The sequence below is a fragment of the Oryctolagus cuniculus genome, chromosome 5 (genome assembly GCF_964237555.1).
Source record: "Oryctolagus cuniculus chromosome 5, mOryCun1.1, whole genome shotgun sequence".
NCBI classification, from domain to species: domain Eukaryota; kingdom Metazoa; phylum Chordata; class Mammalia; order Lagomorpha; family Leporidae; genus Oryctolagus; species Oryctolagus cuniculus.
This window is the reverse complement of record NC_091436.1, coordinates 139994604-140014713: the sequence shown is the minus strand read 5'-3', so window position 1 is coordinate 140014713 and position 20110 is coordinate 139994604. Positions and strand designations below refer to the sequence as shown.

The 20110-nt window shown below is 46.8% G+C and overlaps 1 protein-coding gene, 1 long non-coding RNA gene and 1 pseudogene across 2 annotated transcripts in view; 2 read left to right on the top strand and 1 right to left on the bottom strand.

Annotated features, from left to right (window-relative positions):
* Positions 1–20110, bottom strand: part of LOC100355380 (patr class I histocompatibility antigen, A-2 alpha chain) — a 69989-nt gene that overhangs the window by 48803 nt on the left and 1076 nt on the right. The window lies entirely within an intron of this gene.
* On the top strand, positions 3506–11317 carry LOC138849691 (uncharacterized). The gene is made up of 3 exons (XR_011388739.1): positions 3506–3776; positions 6415–6585; positions 6799–11317. It is a non-coding gene; the product is annotated as an uncharacterized lncRNA (long non-coding RNA).
* Positions 17687–17932, top strand: LOC127493270 (short coiled-coil protein pseudogene; annotated as a pseudogene).

Here is a 20110-nt window from a genome sequence, read left to right as displayed (position 1 = left end):
AATCAATCAGTTCACTCGGAACAGTGAAAGGCAGGGATATGAACTCCACCTCAGTCGCCTCCAGGATCACCTTCCCCTCACTGACAGTAGCCAGAGTGCTGCATCGCACCCACCTCAACTGTCACTCTGAGCTCCTGCCCCACCCATGCACAGTGACCCCACCCAGCACACGCCCAGGGAACTCTGGCTTATGCCTGTGAGCTCTGCCTCGCCCAGCAAAACCTTGCACACTGGGACACAGAACTGGGCTGTGTACAACACAACAACTCTACTGCTTGCTGGGATCGCTGGGAGAGTTCCTGGGCTCTGCGAGGCCCAACATCAGGCTCAGGGCCCTAGTCCTTCCCATAGAAGCTCCAGGACTTTGAGCACAGCTGTTCACCTGTTGCTTGGGCCTGAGATCACTGCACTCAATGCACCACAGCAAACAGCCCCACAGAGTGGCCCAAGACAGCTTGTCTGCTGTCATAGAGTCAAAAGCACTCTCAGAGACCCAGCCACCCACACAGACAGCATCTGTGGGACCTGCCTCCTCCACCCAGCATTACCACTACTCTTAGAGCTCTGGATCTGGGCAATAGCTGGGAGTCTCTAAGACTACCAGCTCCTGGAGCCAGCACTGATCCCATAACTCCAGCTCCTGGCTTGGATACTGACTGGGACTCTGTGCCAGGCACATCCACAGCACCAGCACAGGGTGGGAGAAGCTGATCAGACAGAGCAAGACAGTCATGAGGAGTGGCATCCTCTGGAAGGGGCAGCAGGGCTGCCAGACTCAGCAGCCTGCACTGGGTGACACTGAGAGGAAGTGAAATCAGAGAAGGAAGGTGAGCTCACAGTCAGGCAGCTGGTGCAGAAGTGATGAGTGTGGAGGAAAGAACTGGGCTTCCACCGACTGGGGAACATGGATGGTGAGAGGGGAGCCCACAACACTTTTTAGTGGCTTGGCTTAGAGTAGAGGCAGAAGGAGATCTTGGTTGGCAAAAAGTCCCCTGTGCTAGGAGATTTGCCAGCAATTAAATGTGCCTTGGATACTTGTTCCTGTGGGTGTTTCCAATTCATGGTGATTGAGGCTTATCTGTGGGGCTCCCTGGATCTGATTACAATGAAACAGAAAGGGTTTTCCCTGAACTGTGTTGCTTTGCTGTTATTGGCAGAGAAGGACCAGTGTAAACGGGTTATGTAAAATACAGGTTCTTTGCAAATCAGTAAAGTAACCAAGGATGGGTTCTTTCCTTGGGTGCAACACTGGGTAGTTTATCCAGTTTACCTGGTGGGGGAAAGTCAAGAGACTGCTCTTTCATAATTCAGCTGCCTGTTTTCCTGCTTTTTTGAACACTTGGCTAACAGCCAGGTTAATATTCTCAAGGGATTCCTTCCCTCCAGCGTGTAACATCCATCCCTAGGCCAGGACATTTCCTGGGAGCCTGAGAACAGGTTTGCAAAGATCTGAAAAGCCAGGTTGGCAGGTGCTAATGATTACACTACAGTGTTTGAATTCCAGGAGTTCCTTTGTGGATGGGGGAAGCCCATAAGCTAAAAGTTCTGATTTTACCCAGGACTGTAGGCTCCCATTGTGTTTGCTCCCATTCACTGTTGTTAGGATTTTAAAAGGAGCTATCAAGAAGAAATAGGAAACTTAGAAGTGTTGGAAAGTACAGGATGTCAGGGAAGAAGGGGGGGGGCAGGACTCAGAGGAAGAGGAAGAGTGAGCTCTGGAGGAGGTGGCAGGAGAGGGGCAGACACAAAGCAATAGGAGAAGTGACAGCAGCACTTGCCAGGGAAGCACCAGCTGATTTTGTTTTATTATCACAAGTGCTAGTTTCTTTTCTAATTTATTTGGGTTATTTTCTTTCAAGAAACAAAAACGTATTCTTGGGACATTGGATTCCTGAAAATATCACTTAAAAGATTCCCTCCACTGTCTCTGGGAGGTTCATTCTTCCCTCTGTTCTAACCACACATGATAATAAACAAGTTGTACAATTTCCATAGAACTCATTCTGGCCATCAAAGCTTTAAGTCATTCAGGTTGTTTGGTCCAGAGACCTAACCAATTTAGTCATGAAAATAGTTAGAGTGCCAGGAGACAGCTGGACAGCAGAAAAAGATTGAGCACGTGGGATGACTGTTTTGTAGCAACCAAATGGTGTCCCTTCCCATGCAACCAAAAACAATTACTGGAGTCTGCACCACACCCATATGGACTAAGTCTGATGCCCTAAGCAAAGGAGAACCCTCCTGACTTCCAAATCCCAACCTGCAGCACTGTAATCTGGAACCAGGGGACCTCCTGGTGCACCGAGCATCTGTGCGGAGAGGAGAGGGCATGAGGCAGTGTCGGCCTTCAGTGCCTTGGTCCAGAAGGCTGCCAGGGAGAACGTGAGAGCTTGCTTTAGATACAATTTCTGACACCAAGAAATGTTAATGTATCGATCAACCTTTCTTAAACTAAAAGACCAGACAGGGACAGGAGCATCTTGGGAAAGATTGGTCATGTTTCAGCTTGGAGCTCACAGCTCAGATCAGGCAGCCTCATGCCTTCATCTTGGGGAAACCCGACATGGCATAGCAGGTACACAGGAATTATCACATGGTGATCCAGGAAACACAGAGTGAAGCTGGACTGAACTCAGCTTAAATAACCAACCCTCAAGAACTAGCTTCCTAGGGCAGGGCCCCAAAGACCTAAAGATCTCTCCCTCATCCCACCTGCTAGCTGCCATTAAAGCAATATGGATGTTCCTCAAAAAGCTGAAAATAGAACTACTATCAGACTTGGCTATCCCACTTCTGGATATATATATGAAGGGAATGAAATTGGCTTATCAGAGATAGCTGTTCTCCCATGTTCAATGCAACATTGTTCACAATAGCCAAGATATGGAGTCAACCTAGGTATCCATTGATGGATGAATACAAAGAGAACATGGGGTAAATATATGTAGTGAAACACTAGACAGTCACGTGAGAAATGAAATCCTGGCATTCACAGCAAAATAGATGGAACTGGAGAATACACCATTACGTGAAACAAATCAGACACAGAAAAAAAAAAAAAAAGACCACACTTTGTCACCTCTGTGTGAAAGCTAGAGATTGCATCAGATGGCTGTCACGGACATGGATACTTGAAAGCAAGATGTGTCCTGAGTGAATCTCCACCTGACCTCACAAACTTTTCCCAGCTCCAAAGGGGGAAATTCATGCGGCCACCTCTGTTCCAAGGCAGCACACCATCAGGCAACAGAGGGGGTCTCTTCTCTTAGAAGCCGAGCACTAGCCAAGCTTGGGGAGGCAGGGAGTCCTGCTCAGGTACCAGAATGCTGGGAAATGAAGAAGCAAACAGGACAGAGTCAGACAGGAAGTGTCCATTGTCTATTCGGAACAGCAGATCTCAAAGCTACGTTTCTCAGGCCATCAAGGAGGGAGGCGCCTTTCTCCGAAGGGAAGAAGGAACCTCCACTGTGATACGGCCTTAACTAAACAAGTTCAGAGCTGGTGAACTCAAGGGACTTCCACAGCCTAGACAGCTCATAGCAAGAGCCTTGGGTGATTGCTGACATCATAAATAAGAGTGCCAATTGTTAAATCAACAATGGGAGTCACTGGGTACAGGCTCCCCACGTAGGATCTCTGTCCTTAATGTGTTTTACTATGAAACTTAAAGACAACACTAATAGTCGAACAATACCCTATACCTTGTGCAGTTGTGTGAGCGCAGCCTGTTGAAATCCTTACTTAGTATATACTAAGTTGATCTTCTGTATATGAAGGTAATTGAAAATGAAACTCGATGAAGGGTGGGATGGGAGAGGGAGTGGGAGAGGGGAGGGCCGCAGGAGGAAGGGAGGTGGGGGGGGCACAACAATACAAAAGTTGCACTTTATAAATTCACATTTATTAAATAAAAAAATTAATTAAAAAAAAAAGCTACGTTTCTGCAGCCTTCTCCAGTGTTCTATGGAATCCTCGGAGTTGCTGAGATCCATTCACATGATCCAAGAGTGAAAACTACTTTAAGATACCACTAATACATTATTTCACTAAAAGCAAATTCAGCAAGGATGGACGCCAGGAGACCAAACGGCAGCAGTAATTACAATCTTCACCACCTCTAAACTGCTGAAGGGATAAAGCCAGTTTCACTAAAACATGTCCTGTTTTGTAAAGTTGAAGTTCTCAAAAATACTAATTTTATTACATTAGTTGAATTTTATTTAAAAAGCTGAAGTTTTCAAAAATATTAATTTTATTAAGTCTGCATTCTGAAGTTTACATTATCAAGACATCTTCTTATGTAACCAAATGAAAATACAACTAAGCAATTAGGCTACATCCAAAGTAGGATTTTGTGCCAATGACAATCATGTTGTTAGCTGTACTAGACCCTTCCTTTCTATGGAATACCTTTATGCCTGAAAGAAGCAAGGACAGAGGCCAGAACCGTGGCTCGCTTGGTTAATCTTCTGCCTGCGGCGCCAGCATCCCATGTGGGTGCCAGGTTCTACTCCCAGTTGCTCCTCTTCCAATCCAGCTCACAGCTGTGGCCTGGGAATGCAGTGGAGGATGGCCCAACTGCCTGGGCACCTGCACCCGTGTGGGAGACCAGGAGGAAACACCTGGCTCCTGGCTTCAGATGGGCATAGTTCTGGCCGTAACAGTCATTTGGGGAGTGAACCAATGGAAAAAAGACCTTTCTCTCTGTCTCTCTCTCTCTCACTGTCTAACTCTGTCAAATAAATTTTAAAAAATAAAGAAAGAAAGAATCAAGGACAGAGTGCATATCCCATGGAATCAACCTAAATGCCCACCAATGGAAGACTGGATAAAGAAATTATGGGATATGTACCCTATAGAAAACTACACAATGATAAAAAAATTGAAATCTGGTCATTTGCAACAAAATGGAGGAACCTGGAAAGCATCATGCTGAGTGAAATAAGCCAGTCTCAAAGGGAAAATATCATATATTCTTCCTGATCTGTGACAACTAACTGAGCACTTAAAAGAAAACCTGTAGAAGTGAAACTGACATTATGAGAAGCAATGACTTGATCAGCCCTTCTTGACTGTCGAGGAATAACTTACTATTTTATTCTTTTCAGTATCCTCTTTTTCTACTTAAGACCATTGGTAAAACTCTTTACTTAACACAGAATTATTCTTAGGTGTCTAAATCCAATTGAAAAGTGATCCCTTCCTGTTAAAAATAAGAGTGGGAATAAGAGAGGGAGGAGATGTACAGCTCGACACACATTCCCACAGACTTACACCTGAGGGTAAAGCTAAAACCTTGCCATGGGACTCCAAATCCCATTAAGTTAGCAGGTACCAATGCCATCTTACTAGTTAAAGTGATCAATTTAAGTTCATAACTGATCATAAAGATAGGATTAAGTGTCAAAGGGATCACATAAATAAGACCAGGTGTCAGTTAATAATAATTGATAGAATAAAAAAGGAGAGGGGCCGGCGCTGTGGTGCAGTGGATTAATGCCCTGGCCTGAAGCGCCAGCATCCCATATGGGCACCAGTTCAAGACCCAGCTGCTCCACTTCCGATCCAGCTCCCTGATGTGGCCTGGGAAAGCAGTAGAAGATGGCCCAAGTCCTTGGGCCCCATTACCCGCATGGGAGACCTGGAAGAGACTCTTGACTCCTGGCTTCAGATCAGCACAGCTCTGGCCATTGTGGCCAAAGGGGACTGAACCATCGGATGGAAGACCTCTCTCTCTCTCTCTCTCTCTCTCTCTCTCTCTCTTTCTCTCTGCCTCTACTCTGTGTAACTCTGAATTTCAAATTAAAGTAAGTATTTTGAAAAAAATAATTAAAAAGGAGAAAACCACCCAACATGAGAAGCAGACCACACAGCAGACGCATAGAATGACAAATGCCCTAAACAGCACTCTGGCCTCAGAATCAGCCCTTAAGGTATTCAGATCTGGCTAAAAAGCCCATGAGAGCATTTCAGGCATGGAAGGCCAAGACACTTTGGCAAAAAATGACCTACATGAAAGATCTCTGTGAGTGAGATCCCAGTGGAAAAAGGGGCCATCAAAGAAGGCGGTACCTTTCTCTGAAGGGAGGAGAGAACTTCCACTTTGACTATGGCCTTGACTAAAAAACTTCGGAGTTTGTGGACTCAAGAGTCTTCCACAGCCTTGGTAGCTCATGACAAGAGCCTCGGGTGATCACTCACATCATATATACGAGTGTCAATTGTTAAATCTTGCATATATAAAGATAATTAAAATGAATCTTAATGAAGAATGGGATGGGAGATTGAGTAGGAGGTGGGATGTGGGGGTGGGAGGGCAGGTATGGGGGGAAGAACCGCTATAATCCAAAGTTGTACTTATGAAATTTATATTTATTAAATAAAAACTTTCTACATTTGATCTTACCCAAAAAGCCAAGAAGTGATAAATAAAAGCTTTCTATATAAAAAAGAAGCAGCAGCAAAGACAGAGAAACCATGATCACCTGGACCTAGCTATTTCGCCAACACTTTCTCAAAACCGAACAGGAGTTGGTTCGTTCGACAGTACCCACTGATGATATTTTTGCCAATGGAGAAAAAAATGTAAGTTCTCAAGGTTAGGATATCAGGGCGCATGTATCCACTAGACCAACCGTTTCCCAATACTTACAGTCTTTTCTGGTGGGAGTTACCCTAACAGTACCCACTGTTTATCTAGTAACTTGAAATTAAATGAGTCAACACTGTAAGATTCATAGATGCGGCCAAACAACCCTCCCACTATTTTTTTTTTTTTAATCCGCACTAATTTCTCAGAGAATCTAGAGACTCGGAAACCAAAACGCTTCCGAACCGCTGACTAGCTCCTGGGCAAGCTCTCGGAGGTGGCGTGATGGCGAGCGCTCGGCGCGGGAAAAGAATCCACGCAGCCCCAGGTCCAGCGTGGCTCCAGGCTTAGTCCCGAGCGCTGCGTCTGCAGTGGCGGAGCCCAGCGGGCAGACTTCGGGTCTCCCCAATCCCACTCCTCTCTCAATCCAGGTCAGATCCTTCTGTCATCAGTTCCCACTCCCATTGCGCGTCCGCTTTCAGAAAAGCCAATCAGGGCCGCCGGACCCAGGTTATCAAACCCGGAACCAGCAAGCCTGAGATTCTCCGCAGACGCCCAGGGTGGGTGCCGTGGGGTTACGGGACCCTCCTCCTGCCGCTCTCTGGGGCCCTGGCCTTGCCCGAGACCCTGACAGGTGAGTGCGGGGGTGAGTGCGGGGCAGGAGAGCAGGAGCCGGGAGACCGCACCGCCAGGACACTGGACCGCGGAGAGAGCCGCGTCTCCGTCGCCCCCGGCCCATCCAGCACCCAACTCGAACCCACCTGGCGCTGACTCCCCGACAACGACGCCGCGAGTCCGAGGATGGAGCCGCGGGCGCCATGGATGCGGCAGGTGGACCCGGGGCACTGGGTCCGGGACACGCACAGATTTCCCGCGGGAACCCGCACACCGCGCTGTGCTACCACAGCCAGGGCGCGGCCGGTGAGTGCCCCCTCCGCTTCTTCTACGGACGGGCTGCACCCGTCTCGTGGACCCGGGAGAGACGGGGCTCGCCCCAGTCCCTGTGGAAAAGGCTCTCACGGGTCATCGCCGCCGGCCTCCCGCGGGTCGGGGCTGATTTTATTTTTTTAATTTCTACCATGAGAGTATGATGGATTAATGAAGGGATGATGAAACCCTAGCACAGCGGCTTGGTCTTTTCCTGGCAGAGCAAGAGGCCATGGGGTTTTCTGGTTTTCTGTTTGTTTGCTTGCTTTTTTTTTTTTTTTTTTTTTTTTTTGCTTGGCCACTGTGGCTCTTCCCCTGGACAGCGGGAAGCGGCAGGGCGGTTGGAGAACGTTTGGTGAAAGAAAGCAGCCTGACCTAGGCCAGGTGCGCCCAAGTTCCCTGGCGGGAAGACCCTGCGAACAGCCGGCCACCAAAGGTGCCGGGGAGCGCGCTCCCTCTACCGGCGGGACGCAGAGGCCTCGCCGCTGCAGGCCCGGACCTCGGCGTGAGAGAGGAAGCCCGCCCAGGGGTCCAGGACCGACCCGGCTCAGAGTGCAGCCCTCAGGACGCGTGGGAGGCGCCTCCTGTTTGAAGATACTCATCGGCGTGCCAGCCATGCTGAGAGAGGCACCATTATGCCCAGACGTCGAGTTGGATCGCTGGAGACGGAGACAGAGCTTATAGCCTGTAGCAAGTCTGTGGAATACTTCGGTTTAACGTGTGACGCTTTTGTAAGGAATTGTGTAATATGTTGCATTTGTACTGAGATCACTCCCTCTGTCAGGATGAATGGGAAAAATGACCACAGACCTCAGTGAGCTGAGGTTGCTCAGGAGTGACAAGTTGCTAACAGGCAGCAGGGATGGCCGATGCTTTTTGCGTCTCATGATGCATGTTTCTGTATGTTAATGATTAAGGTACCAGAATTGATAAATAAATGTGTACAGCGTCCTTTTGAAAAAAAAAAAAAAAAAGCTTTGTTATAACTCGATCCAAGTGGATCCAAGTGTTTAACAATTGTGGCTGTGAAGTCTGACCATACGTCACCATGATAGAACATGGGCTTTCTGAAGAGTGAGGATACACGTCTAAACCAGAGTGTCACTTACAGTTTCCTTAAAGGAAAAAATAACATTACCCTGGCAGTTATAGAATATACTAATTGCATCTGTAACAACTATTGGATGTATTGTAGTGTCAACATTTTCAATTTAAATGATTTTTTAAGATTTATTTATTTATTTATTTGAAAGGCAGAATTACAGAGAGGCATAGACAGAGAGAGAGAGAGTAGATAGAGCACTTCCATCTGCCCAAATGGTTGCAACTGCCAAAGCTGGGCTGATCCAAAGCCAGAAGCCAGGAGCTTCTTCCTGGTCTCCCACATGGGTTCAGGGACTCAAGCACTTGAGCTATCAAACACTGCCTTCCCAGGCACATTAGTAGGAAGCTGGATTGGAAATGGAGTAGTCAGGACTCAAACCAGCACCCACACAGGATGCCGGCACTGCAGGCAATGGCTTTACCCACTATGCCACAGCACTGGCCCCAATTTAAATGTTTTATATTCACACACACACACACACACACACACACACACACACACATCTTCTATTTAGAGTATTCCTAAAATTTGAGAATAAATAAATAGAATACCTGAGCATCTTCCAGAATCCATGTATTTGCTAGGCTGTGTTGTACATAAAGACAGGAAAAGCCCAGTGTGGATGGGGTTTGGGATTGTGTCCATTGCTGTTCAGACCATCACAGGCTTTGATTTTTTTTAATATTCATTTATTTATTTGAAAGGCAGAGTTCAGAGAGGCAGAGAGAGAGAAATATTCCATCTGCTGGTTCACTTCCCAATGGGCAGCAATGGCCACAGCTGGGCCAAGCAGAAGCCAGGAACCTGGAGCTTTCTGGGTCAGCATCGCATATGGACGTCAGTTCAAGTCCCAGCTACTCCACTTCCGATCCACCTCCCTACTAATGCACCTAGGAAAGCAGCAGAAGAGCTCTATTAGGGCTATCCCACAGTGCTGCACACAGACTGTGGCAGCTCATATGGCACTGGAATGGCCTTGAGGATGCACCAATACTATTATTTCAAAGATGACACCTGCAACAATGGGGTTATCCTTCACAATGAAGAATGCACCAAGATTGAAAGCAACAGCTTTGATTGGGTACTAATTTTACAAAAGGTGGGCTAAGTGGATCTCTGACACTCATGGGTGTAAGAAAGAATAACTCTTACACCTAAGTCCAGTAGCCCACATTGGATGTTTGTGCTTCCCATGCCCTCAGCAGACTCTTCTGGTCTAGAAGTTTGGGTTCCAGAGCAGGATGCTCCCAACAAGGAACACACTAAGAGTCCCCTTAAACCCAGAGCTAAGGTGTGACTACCACCTGTTTACTTTGGGCTCCACCTGCCAGTCAGCAGCAGGCAAAGGCGGGAGCCACTGTGAGGGTAGGGATAACAGCTCCTGACCATCATGGGGAGCACAGTGGGAGCATCATCTCTTGGACCCCTCACATCCACTTAAGACTGCATGTGAGCAGCTGTGGCAACCACAGGTAATAAAGGCCAAGAAGCCAGGGCCTCAGGAGGGAGGAGGACTGGGGTGGAATCACCAGGCAGAGCACCAGGACGAGCACAGGTGTGGTCTGGGCTTGAAGAGAACATGGAATGATGGTGCAGAGGAGCTGAATTGCTGTCTGGAACCAAGTGCAGCAAGGAGGGCTTTCCTTTCTTGCACTGATGGTCCTCATCATCCCCTAGAAAGTTCCCTTGAAACTGTGGCCCACCACATGGAGGAAACCTACAGTAAGACATTCTCTAGTGGTTGCCTACCCCCCTGGAAGCTGCAGGAGAACCATACCCTTCAGTGTCTACACAACACCAAGCCCTGGCCTGTGAACTATGGATGTTTCAGTCATTAAACGACAGTTCTAAGTGCTGCACGTCTGAACCATACTGCACCTCTCCTCCTCTCTGCACCTCTCTTGCCTCATCCTTGTCGCTCCCCGTCTTCGTGGAGGAACGACACAGGACCCTGCGTTGTTCTTTCATCTGCTCGGCCCTCCCCGGGTTTGCTGCTGGTTCTTCCCGGGTTGGCTACCGTCCCTTCCACCTCCGTGGAAGGGCGGTTCCCCCTGCCACTTTTCCCCACTTCTGCGGGGGAGCGGCACACCAATGGCCGGCTCTCTCGGGGGCTGCACAGGTGTTCCTTCAGATAGATGTTCCTGGTGCATGTTGTCTCTCTCCTCCTTTATAGTCCTCTTCCGCCAATCCCAACTCTGCTACCCACATGCCGAGTACGCTGCCCTCCTCCAATCAGGAGCAGGTCCTGCTGTTTATTGGTTGAACTGGAGGCAGCTGTGTAGAAGCTGTTTCCTCCTCTCCCAGCGCCATATTGTGGGAGAGCAGATGCATAGAATAAGTCTTTTTTTTTTTTTTTTTTTTGACAGGCAGAGTGGACAGTGAGAGAGAGAGACAGAGAGAAAGGTCTTCCTTTGCCGTTGGTTCACCCTCCAATGGCCGCCGCGGCTGGCGCGCTGCGGCTGGCGCACCGCGCTGATCCGATGGCAGGAGCCAGGAGCCAGGTGCTTTTCCTGGTCTCCCATGGGGTGCAGGGCCCAAGCACCTGGGCCATCCTCCACTGCACTCCCTGGCCACAGCAGAGAGCTGGCCTGGAAGAGGGGCAACCGGGACAGAATCCGGCGCCCCAACCGGGACTAGAACCCGGTGTGCCGGCGCCGCTAGGCGGAGGATTAGCCTAGTGAGCCGCGGCGCCGGCCCAGAATAAGTCTTAATTCCAGTAACAGTCTAGTCTGAGTTGCTCCCCACAATCCTCTTCACAGTTCTCTTCACCACCTCCCCTCTGCCTCTGCCCTCCTCACCTTCTCTCCATCTAGAAAATGAAAAGTATTAGGCCGGCCCCTCAGCTCACTTGGCTAATCCTCTGCCTGTGGCGCTGGCACCCCAGGTTCTAGTCCCCGTTAGGGGGCCGGATTCTGTCCCGTTGCTCCTCTTCCAGTCCAGCTCTCTGCTGTGGCCAGGGAGGGCAGTGGAGGATGGCCCAAGTCCTTGGGCCCTGCACCCACATGGGAGACCAGGAAGAAGCTCCTGTCTCCTGGCTTTGGATCTCCTGGCTTTGGTCATTGCTGCCATCTGGAGAGTGAACCATGGGATGGAAGACCTCTCTCTGTCTCTACCTCTCTCTCTAACTATTTCAAATAAATTTTTTAAAAAAAAGAAATTTAGGAGTGGGAAACAAAAATAGGAAAAGTATAATTATCCATGTTATCTATAAAGATTCATAAATCAATTAGAAAAGCTCCATATACATTTTCTACATGCTTGATTTACCTGCTTCTGGATAGACATGATGGCCTTCAGAGCCACACAGAACATGCTGTCAGCCTGAAGCCCTGAGTGACTGCAAGGAGCAGACAGTACTACCTCCCAGCCTTTGAACACACTGTTTAATTAGAACCACACTGGGCAGTAGATTTACCAAAAAACAGTCTTCCCTGGTGTTGAGACATTGGAATTTGGGGGTTTATGAAGTCAACTTGAGATTTCAAAAGGATTGCTTTTTGAAATACTGTGATGAGATAATTTTTAAGATTTATTTAATTATTCAAGAGCAGAGTTACAAAGAGGAGAGACAGAGCAAGAGAGATCTTCTATCCACTGGTTCATGCCCCAGATGGCCACAATGGTCAGGATTGGGCCATACTAAAGCCCAGAGTCAGCAACTCCATACAGGTCTCCCACATGGGTGGCAAAAGCCCAGTACCTGGACTATGTTCCACTGCTTTCCCAGGTATATTAGCAGGGAGCTAGATAGGAAGTGAAGCAGTCACAACTCAAATCTTGCATTCATATGGGATATTGGTGTTGTAGGTGACAGCTTAACCCACTGCACCACAACACTTGCCCCTAATTATTTTAAGATTTACTTATTCATTCATTCATTCATTTGAAAGGCAGACTTAGGGAAGGGGAGAGAGACAGAGAAGGAGAGTTTTTCATCTGGTAGCTCACTCCCCAAATGCCACAAGTCAGGAGCCAGCAACTCCATCTGGGTCTCCCATGTGAGTATCAGGGATCCAAGTACTTGGTCCATCATCCAAAGCTTTCTCAGGTGCATTAGCAGGAAGCGGGATCAGAAATGAAGCAACCAGGACTCAAACCAGTACTCTGATATGGAATGCTGGCATTGCAATCATTAGTTTAAAGTACTATGCTACAACACAGATCCCACGAGATAATTCTAAAAACATTAAATACCTGTAAAATCACAGACTATGGCCAGGAAATTGTTAAAGGAATTACGATCCAGTAGGCAATAAGAGATAAGCACAGCAGAGTTGAAAGTCATTGACAGAAAAAAAAATACAAGAGGGGTCTTCAAAAGATTCATGGAATGAATGTGTTATAAAAACACTGTGGGGGCCAGTGCCGTGGCGTAGTAGGCTAAGCCTGCAGCGCCGGCATCCCATATGGGTGCTGGTTCGAGTCCTGGCTGCTCCACTTGCGATCCAGCTCTCTGCTATGGCCTGGGAAAGCAGTAGAAGATGGCCAAGACCTTGGGCCTCTGCACCCACGTGGGAGATCTGGAAGAAGCTCCTGGCTCCTGGCTCTTGCCTTCGGATCAGCCCAGGTCCAGCCATTGTGGCCATTTGGAGAGCGAACCAGCGATGGAAGACCTCTCTCTCTCTCTCTCTCTGTCACTCCCTGTAACTCTGCCTCTCAAATAAATAAATCTTTAAAAAGAAAACAGTGTTCATGAATTATAAAAATAATTGACACCATAATAAACTAACCTTTTAAGTCATTTTTCCACAAACTTGCTGAAGTCCCATCATGCATATAGAACATATTGACAATGGATCAAATGAACTATTTTACTTATTTAGTATATAAAGAAAAGACAAAGTACATAGAACAGCAACGTTGTAGCAGGACCTGGAAGCAGAAGGTGGGTCAACCTCTTTCACTCAAATCTTTGCCTAAAACACCAGGTGTTCCTCCTTAGGAGGAAGGTGTTCTTCCTTAAGAACACTGAAATGGAGCAGCATCAGGCTGTTGCGGTGCGCATGAGGTTAAGCTGATGCCTGCAACGCCGGCATCTCAAATGGGTGCTGGTTTGAGTCCTGGCAGCTCCACTTCTGAGCCAGCTCTCTGCTGATGTGCCTGGGAAAGCAGCAGAAGGTCCAAGTGTTTGGGCCTCTGCAACCACATGGGAAACCTGGACAGAGCTCCTGGCTTCAGCCTGGCCCAGACTCAACTTTCCCAGCCATTTGGGGAGTGAACCAGTGGATGGAAGAACTCTTTCTGTCTCTGCCTCTCTGTGTCACTCTGCCTTTCAAATAAATAAAATACATATATTTTTCTAAATGGAACAGGTCTATTTCAGTTCCTTAGGGGATGACTCACTCTGACAGTGGGTAATTTTACTCCTTCCTTATCCTTTTTTTTTTTTTTTCCTGGATTTCTCCTAATCTCCTCCCTCAAGCTAACTACTCCAGGTCACAGGAGAGGGAGCTCTCTGGGAAAACCCAGGTTTTTGCTCCTACCCTCCTTCCTTTCTTCTTCACCAAGTGTGTGTTCAGGATGAATTCTCTTGGTATTGACTTTTGGATGAGGAAAAGGGCAGACAGCACTTGACATGGGCCTCAACCACATCTCAGCATCAAGCACCTGAGGACACAGGTAAACAGTGCAGGGCATGTGGTGGCAATTAACCATTGCTTGGTGCATGGAGAAAGGAGACAGACTGCTACCAGTCTCTTCCTCAATTCCAACTTCCACTCGGCTTTTCCCTCCAATCCTCCACAGCAAGCACCTTATTTTAGCACCTGGGAGTGGAAAGCAGCTCAGTGTTGGCTGAGCTCAGCACAGCACTAAGTGAAGCGATGCCTCGTGTTAGTGCCCAAAGCCATCCCTGAGCGCACTGCAAGAGAACAGAAGGGAGGCCGGCGCCGCGGCTCAATAGGCTAATCCTCTGGCTGCAGCACTCGCACACCGGGTTCTAGTCCTGGTCAGGGTGCCGGATTCTGTCCTGGTTGCTCCTCTTCCAGTCCAGCTCTCTGCTGTGGCCAGGGAGTGCAGTGGAGGATGGCCCAAGTGCTTGAGCCCTGCACCTGCATGGGAGACCAGGAGAAGGCGCCCAGCTCCTGGCTTCTGATCAGCGTGGTGCAACGGCTGCAGTGCGCCGGCCGCGGCGGCCATTGCGGGGTGAACCAACAGAAAAAGGAAGACCTTTCTCTATGTCTCTCTTTCTCACTGTCCACTCTGCCTGTCCAAAAAAAAAAAAAAAAAAGAGAGAGAGAGAGAGAGAGAACAGAGGGGAAACATGATTGTTGTGTTAGGCACTTGAAAAATATCTTTGTTGCTGTAATATTGATGTGAATCTTTTGGGAAATGAGATGAAGAAAAACCTTAACAGCAACAAGGAAACACACAAAGCAAGGATTTACAAGTGATATCTAGATTGATCCATTAAAAAGCTGTGAACCTGCTCAGATGCTGTAGGAAGAAGATTCTAACTGGCTCACTCTTAACCACACAGGTTAAGCCAGGTCCCCCTCTTCCCGCAGCCCAGAGCTCCATCTAAGAGGACAACCTCAGTGAGGAAGTGGACTCCCTCATGCTGACAGTCAACTTTCTGTGTATAGGACCAAGAGCAAGTGCTTGATTCTCACTTTTTAAAAGATCTATTTATAATTAATTAATGTGTTTGCTTATTTATTTAAGGGGCAGAGTATCAGGGGCAGGGACGGAGAGCGAAAGATCTTCCATCTGCTGGTTCACTCCTCAAATAGCCACACCTGCTGGATCTGAGCCAAGCCAAATCCAGGAACCTGAAACCCCCATCCTTTCTCCCATGTGGGAAGCTCCTGCATTCCCAGGCCATCAGCAGGGAGCTGGATCAGAAGTGGAGGAGCCAGGACTCAACCTAGCACCCATATGGGATGCTGGTGCTACAGACAGAGGCTCAACCCATTATGCCACAGCACCAGCCCCATTCACACCATTTTTTTTAAGGTGTATTTATTTATTTTGAGGACGGTGCTGTGGCCTAATAGGTAAGATTTATTTATTTGAAAGGCAGAGTTACAGAGAGGTAGAAACAGAGGGAGAGGTCTTCCATCCACTGATTTCTCCCCAGATGGCTGCAATGGCCGGAGCTGTGCCAATCTGAAGCCAGGAGCCAGGAGCTTCTTCTGGGTCTCCCACATGGCTGCAGGGGCCCAAGGACTTGGGACATCCTCCACTGCCTTCCCAGGCCATATCAGAAAGCTGGATCAGAAGTAGAACAGCCAGGACTTGAACTAGCTCCCATGTGGGATGCCAGCACTGCAGGCATCTTCTGTGTAAATTTTCCTACACACTTATATACCCCACATTAGCTCCAGAGAAACAAATACAGAATTCCACAAAGCTCTAAGCAACAAGTCATTGATAGTCCTTGATACATCCTGTTCAGTGGGACTCCAGGTTCCAGCTCATCAATTCCTGCTTATTTCTCTAGCACAAGACGCAAACCAAGAATCACTGGATTGTGTCTAAGGACAGATGGACTTGGGAGCTCTCCAGGCCCAGGAGTGCCTCTTCTTGACCGAAATAGAGGCACTGAGGAAAGACAGCACCAGTGGGAAAGCCGAGTAGGTCAGCAAAACATTCAGGGAACTGACCTTGCTTGCCAGGCTGGTAGGAATGGTGGGGAAGAAGCACTCTCCCTCAGCAGCTCAGATCCTCAAAGTAAAAAGCAGATCAACCCCTCTTCCCCACATTCCTGTCTTTCTTCTCCATCTCCAACACCATTGTCCTAGGCCTATTATTGCAAGAACTATTTTCTTTAAAAAATTATTTATTTGTTTATTTATTTATTTGAAATGCAGAGCAAGAAAGAAGGAGAGACAGAGAGAATCTTCCACCTGCTGATTTACTCCTCAAATGTCTGCAATGCCTGCATCCCATATGGATCCCAGTTCCAGTCCCAGCTGCTCCACTTCTGATCCAGTTCCCTGCTGGTGTGACTGGGAAGGCAGCAGAAGATAGTCCAAGTGCGTGGGCCCCTGCACCCATGTGGAAGAACCAGATGATGCTCGTGACTCCTAGCATTCTTTTACGGAATACTATTTTTACTTGAAAGAATGAATGACAGAGAAACAACGATTATTTAGACATTTAGCCAACACTTTCTGAGAATACCATCAGCCTGTCCCTTCAAGATAATCCACTGACAGTATTTTTGCCAATAATAAAATGTAAGCTCTCAAGAGAAAATTATAATTTTGAAGAACTTATACCCACTACTCACAGCCTGTCAATTCTTAAAACCTTCTCTGGAGGAATCTGTGGTAATATTAACACACATTGTTTGTTTTGTTTTGTTTTACAATTTATAATTCCATGTGTTGACACTGGAAGATCTACACAACTTGATGAAATAAGGCAATACTTTTTAAAAACTCAAGCATTAAAACAGGATCCACTCAACGTGTAAGGAAGACCTGTGGGTTTTAACGTAACAGAATATGAAATATTCAATAATAATATTGCAGGTTCTACACTGCAAGGAACATTCAAAAAACTAACACTGGGGGCTGGCGCTGTGGTGTAGCAGGTAAAGCTGCCTCTTGCAGTGCCAGCATCCCATCCCTGGCTGCTCCACTTCCAATCCAGCATCCTGCTGATGGCCTGGGAAGGCAGATGGAAGATGGCTGAAGTGCTTGGGCCCCTGTACCTGTGTGGGAGAACTAAGGGGGCTCCTAGCTCCTGGCTTTAGATCAGCCCAGCTTTGGCTGTTGCAGCCAGCAGATGGAAGATATCTCTCTCTCTCTCTCTCTCTCTCTCTCTCTCTCTCTCTTTCTCTCTGCCTCTGCCTCTGCCTCTCAAATAAATAAATAAATAAATCTTTAAAAAGAAGTAGCAGCAGCAGCAGCAGTTAACACTCGCATCATCCCAGTGTAGTATCAAACATTAATATCCTCAGTTATTTGAAAACATTATTGAAAACATTCTCATTCCACAGTTGATCTGAGTCCCCTGGCCTGAAGCAACCTCTCAATCCCTCCCTTTCTCTGTGCCTCAGATGGAAGAACATTCATCAAGGATTTGGCATCCAAGGCCCAAAAAGTTCTTGATCCAAGATGATGAACGCTGACGGATGCAGCTGGTGCTGGAAATCAGGTGGAACTGGAAGAAAATACACAACTTACTAACCAAGTGTTTGCACTCAGCACACACTTGAAGATCTGTCTACAAAAGTACATGCAGTTAAGGAAGAAACTCTGAAGTTAGAATCAGAAAACCAAGTTCTTGGACAATATACAGAAAGCCTCATGTCAGCTTCTGGTGTTTTTCAAACAACTGACACAAAAAGCAAAAGGAAGTAGAGGACTGAAGTCCCTTCTCTCATGGAGTGGCTGCTGACCCTTATTTTTTTCCCCTATAAAACTTCCATAGATTCCCAAAATTACAGTACTTTTATTGTGGCTTAACTGAATAATTACAAAGATAATGTCAGATGTAGGCAAAATGGACTACTTAACGGGATGTTTCCACAAGTTTGTGTATTATGTTAGTCTATGATGAAAATGTGCAAATGTACTGTAGAGACTTTATAACATCCCAGTGTTATAACTTTATGACACTCAAAGATGAATGTTTTATTGAATTTGCTTTCATTTATAGGCTTAGAGTTATCTTTTATGACTGGCAAGATATACAAGGAAAACCCAGCATGTTGTGAAAAAGTGGCCAAGCTCATGTGCCGAATGCATGGCTTGATGCACCTGTGCACCGTGCCATGCCTCTGCCCCATCTGCCTCTTCCTTCCCAACCCATTCCCCAAAGAAAACAGTTTAACATTTGTAAAAGTAATTTTAGTAATCATCTATGATGTAACCTGAACCCTAATTGTTGAAACTTAACAAAAATAAGACACTTTCTCAGCTAGAGCTTGTCATTTGTGATGTTTAGTAATGAGATAGGATTGCTGGTTTCTCTTTCATCAATTGAAAACAGATGGAGGATTTAAAAAAATTTTTCTTTTCCTTGAGAGTAAATAGGGGACAGCGCTGTGGTGTAGTGAGTAAAGCTGCTGCCTGCAGTGCCAGCATCCCGTATGGGCACAGGTTCGAGTTCCAGCTGCTCCTCTTCCCATCCAGCTCTCTGCTATGGCCTGGGAAAGCAATAGATGACCCAGGTCCTTGGGCCCCTGCACCCACATGGGAGACCTAGAAGAAGCTCCTGCCTCATGGCTTCGGATTGGCACAGCTCCAGCCATTGAGGCTGACTAGGGAATGAACCAGCAGAGAGAAGACCCCTCTCTCTTTCTCTCTGCTTCTCATTCTCTCTCTGTGTAACTCTCACTTTCAAATAAATAAATAAATCTTTAACAAAAAAGAAAGAATAAATAGTCAAAAAAAAAAAGAAAGAAAATTTCCTTGGGGCTGGCTTTGTGATGTAGCAGGTAAAGCCACCGCCTGTAATGCGGGCATCCCATATGGGCACCAGTTCAAGTCCCTGCTGCTCCATGGGAGAACCAGAAGAAGCAGTAGAAGATGGCCCAAGTCCTTGGGCTCTGCACCCATGTGGGAGACTGGGAAGAAACTCCTGTCTCCTGGCTTTGGATCAGCCCAGCTCTGGTCATTGTAGCTATCTGGAGAGTGAACCAGCGGATAGAAGATATCTCTCCCTCTCCCCTTCCCCTTCCCTCTCCCTCTCCCTCTCCTTCTCCCTCTGTCTCTCTGTAACTCTACCTTTCAAATTAAATAAATAAATAAATAAAAAGCTTCCTTTTGTACAAAATAATCCACTTGGTTCTAGTCATGTGTGTTTAAAAACTATGCAGAAATTTTTTTTAAAAAATGCATTTTTAGAAAATCTTGTGGAAAAATAAAATAAGATATAAAAATACTTGGTAAACAGTAGTAAAACAACTCCAAATGTTTTCACTCCGGGTTTGTGTTACCTCTGGAACAGAGTATATATTTGGGGGTATATATTTGGGGGAATATATATGAAAATGAATTATTTAATCTTATGTAAGACATCACTGGAAGAGAATAGTTACAAAGAGTTTGGTCTCAGGGTTTATTTGTAGTATACACAAAATCAACTGCAAGATTCCTTGAGTATATTAGTATCAGAATCATGAATAAATTGGGAGAGCTTTACATATGTACTAATTGATTATCTTGCTCAGTATTTTTTTAAAAAGATTTATTTATTTGAAAGGCAGAGTTATAGAGAGAGAAGGAGACACAGATCTTCCACCTGCTGGTTCACTCCCCAAAGGCCACAATAGCTAGGGTTGGCAAGGCCTAAGCCAGGAGCCAGGAGCCAGGAGCTTCTTCCAGACCCAAGCACTTGGCCATCCTCCATTGCCTTCCCAGGTGTGTTAGCAGGGAGCTGGATTGGAAGTAGAGCAGCTGAGACTTGAACTGGTGTCTATATGGGATGCCAGCACTGCAGACTTAACCAGCTGTGCCACAGTGCTGGCCCAAGTATTTTTTTTCTTATTTGTTCTCCAAGAATTTTCTGTAAACTCAACTTGGTTTGCAGAGTTT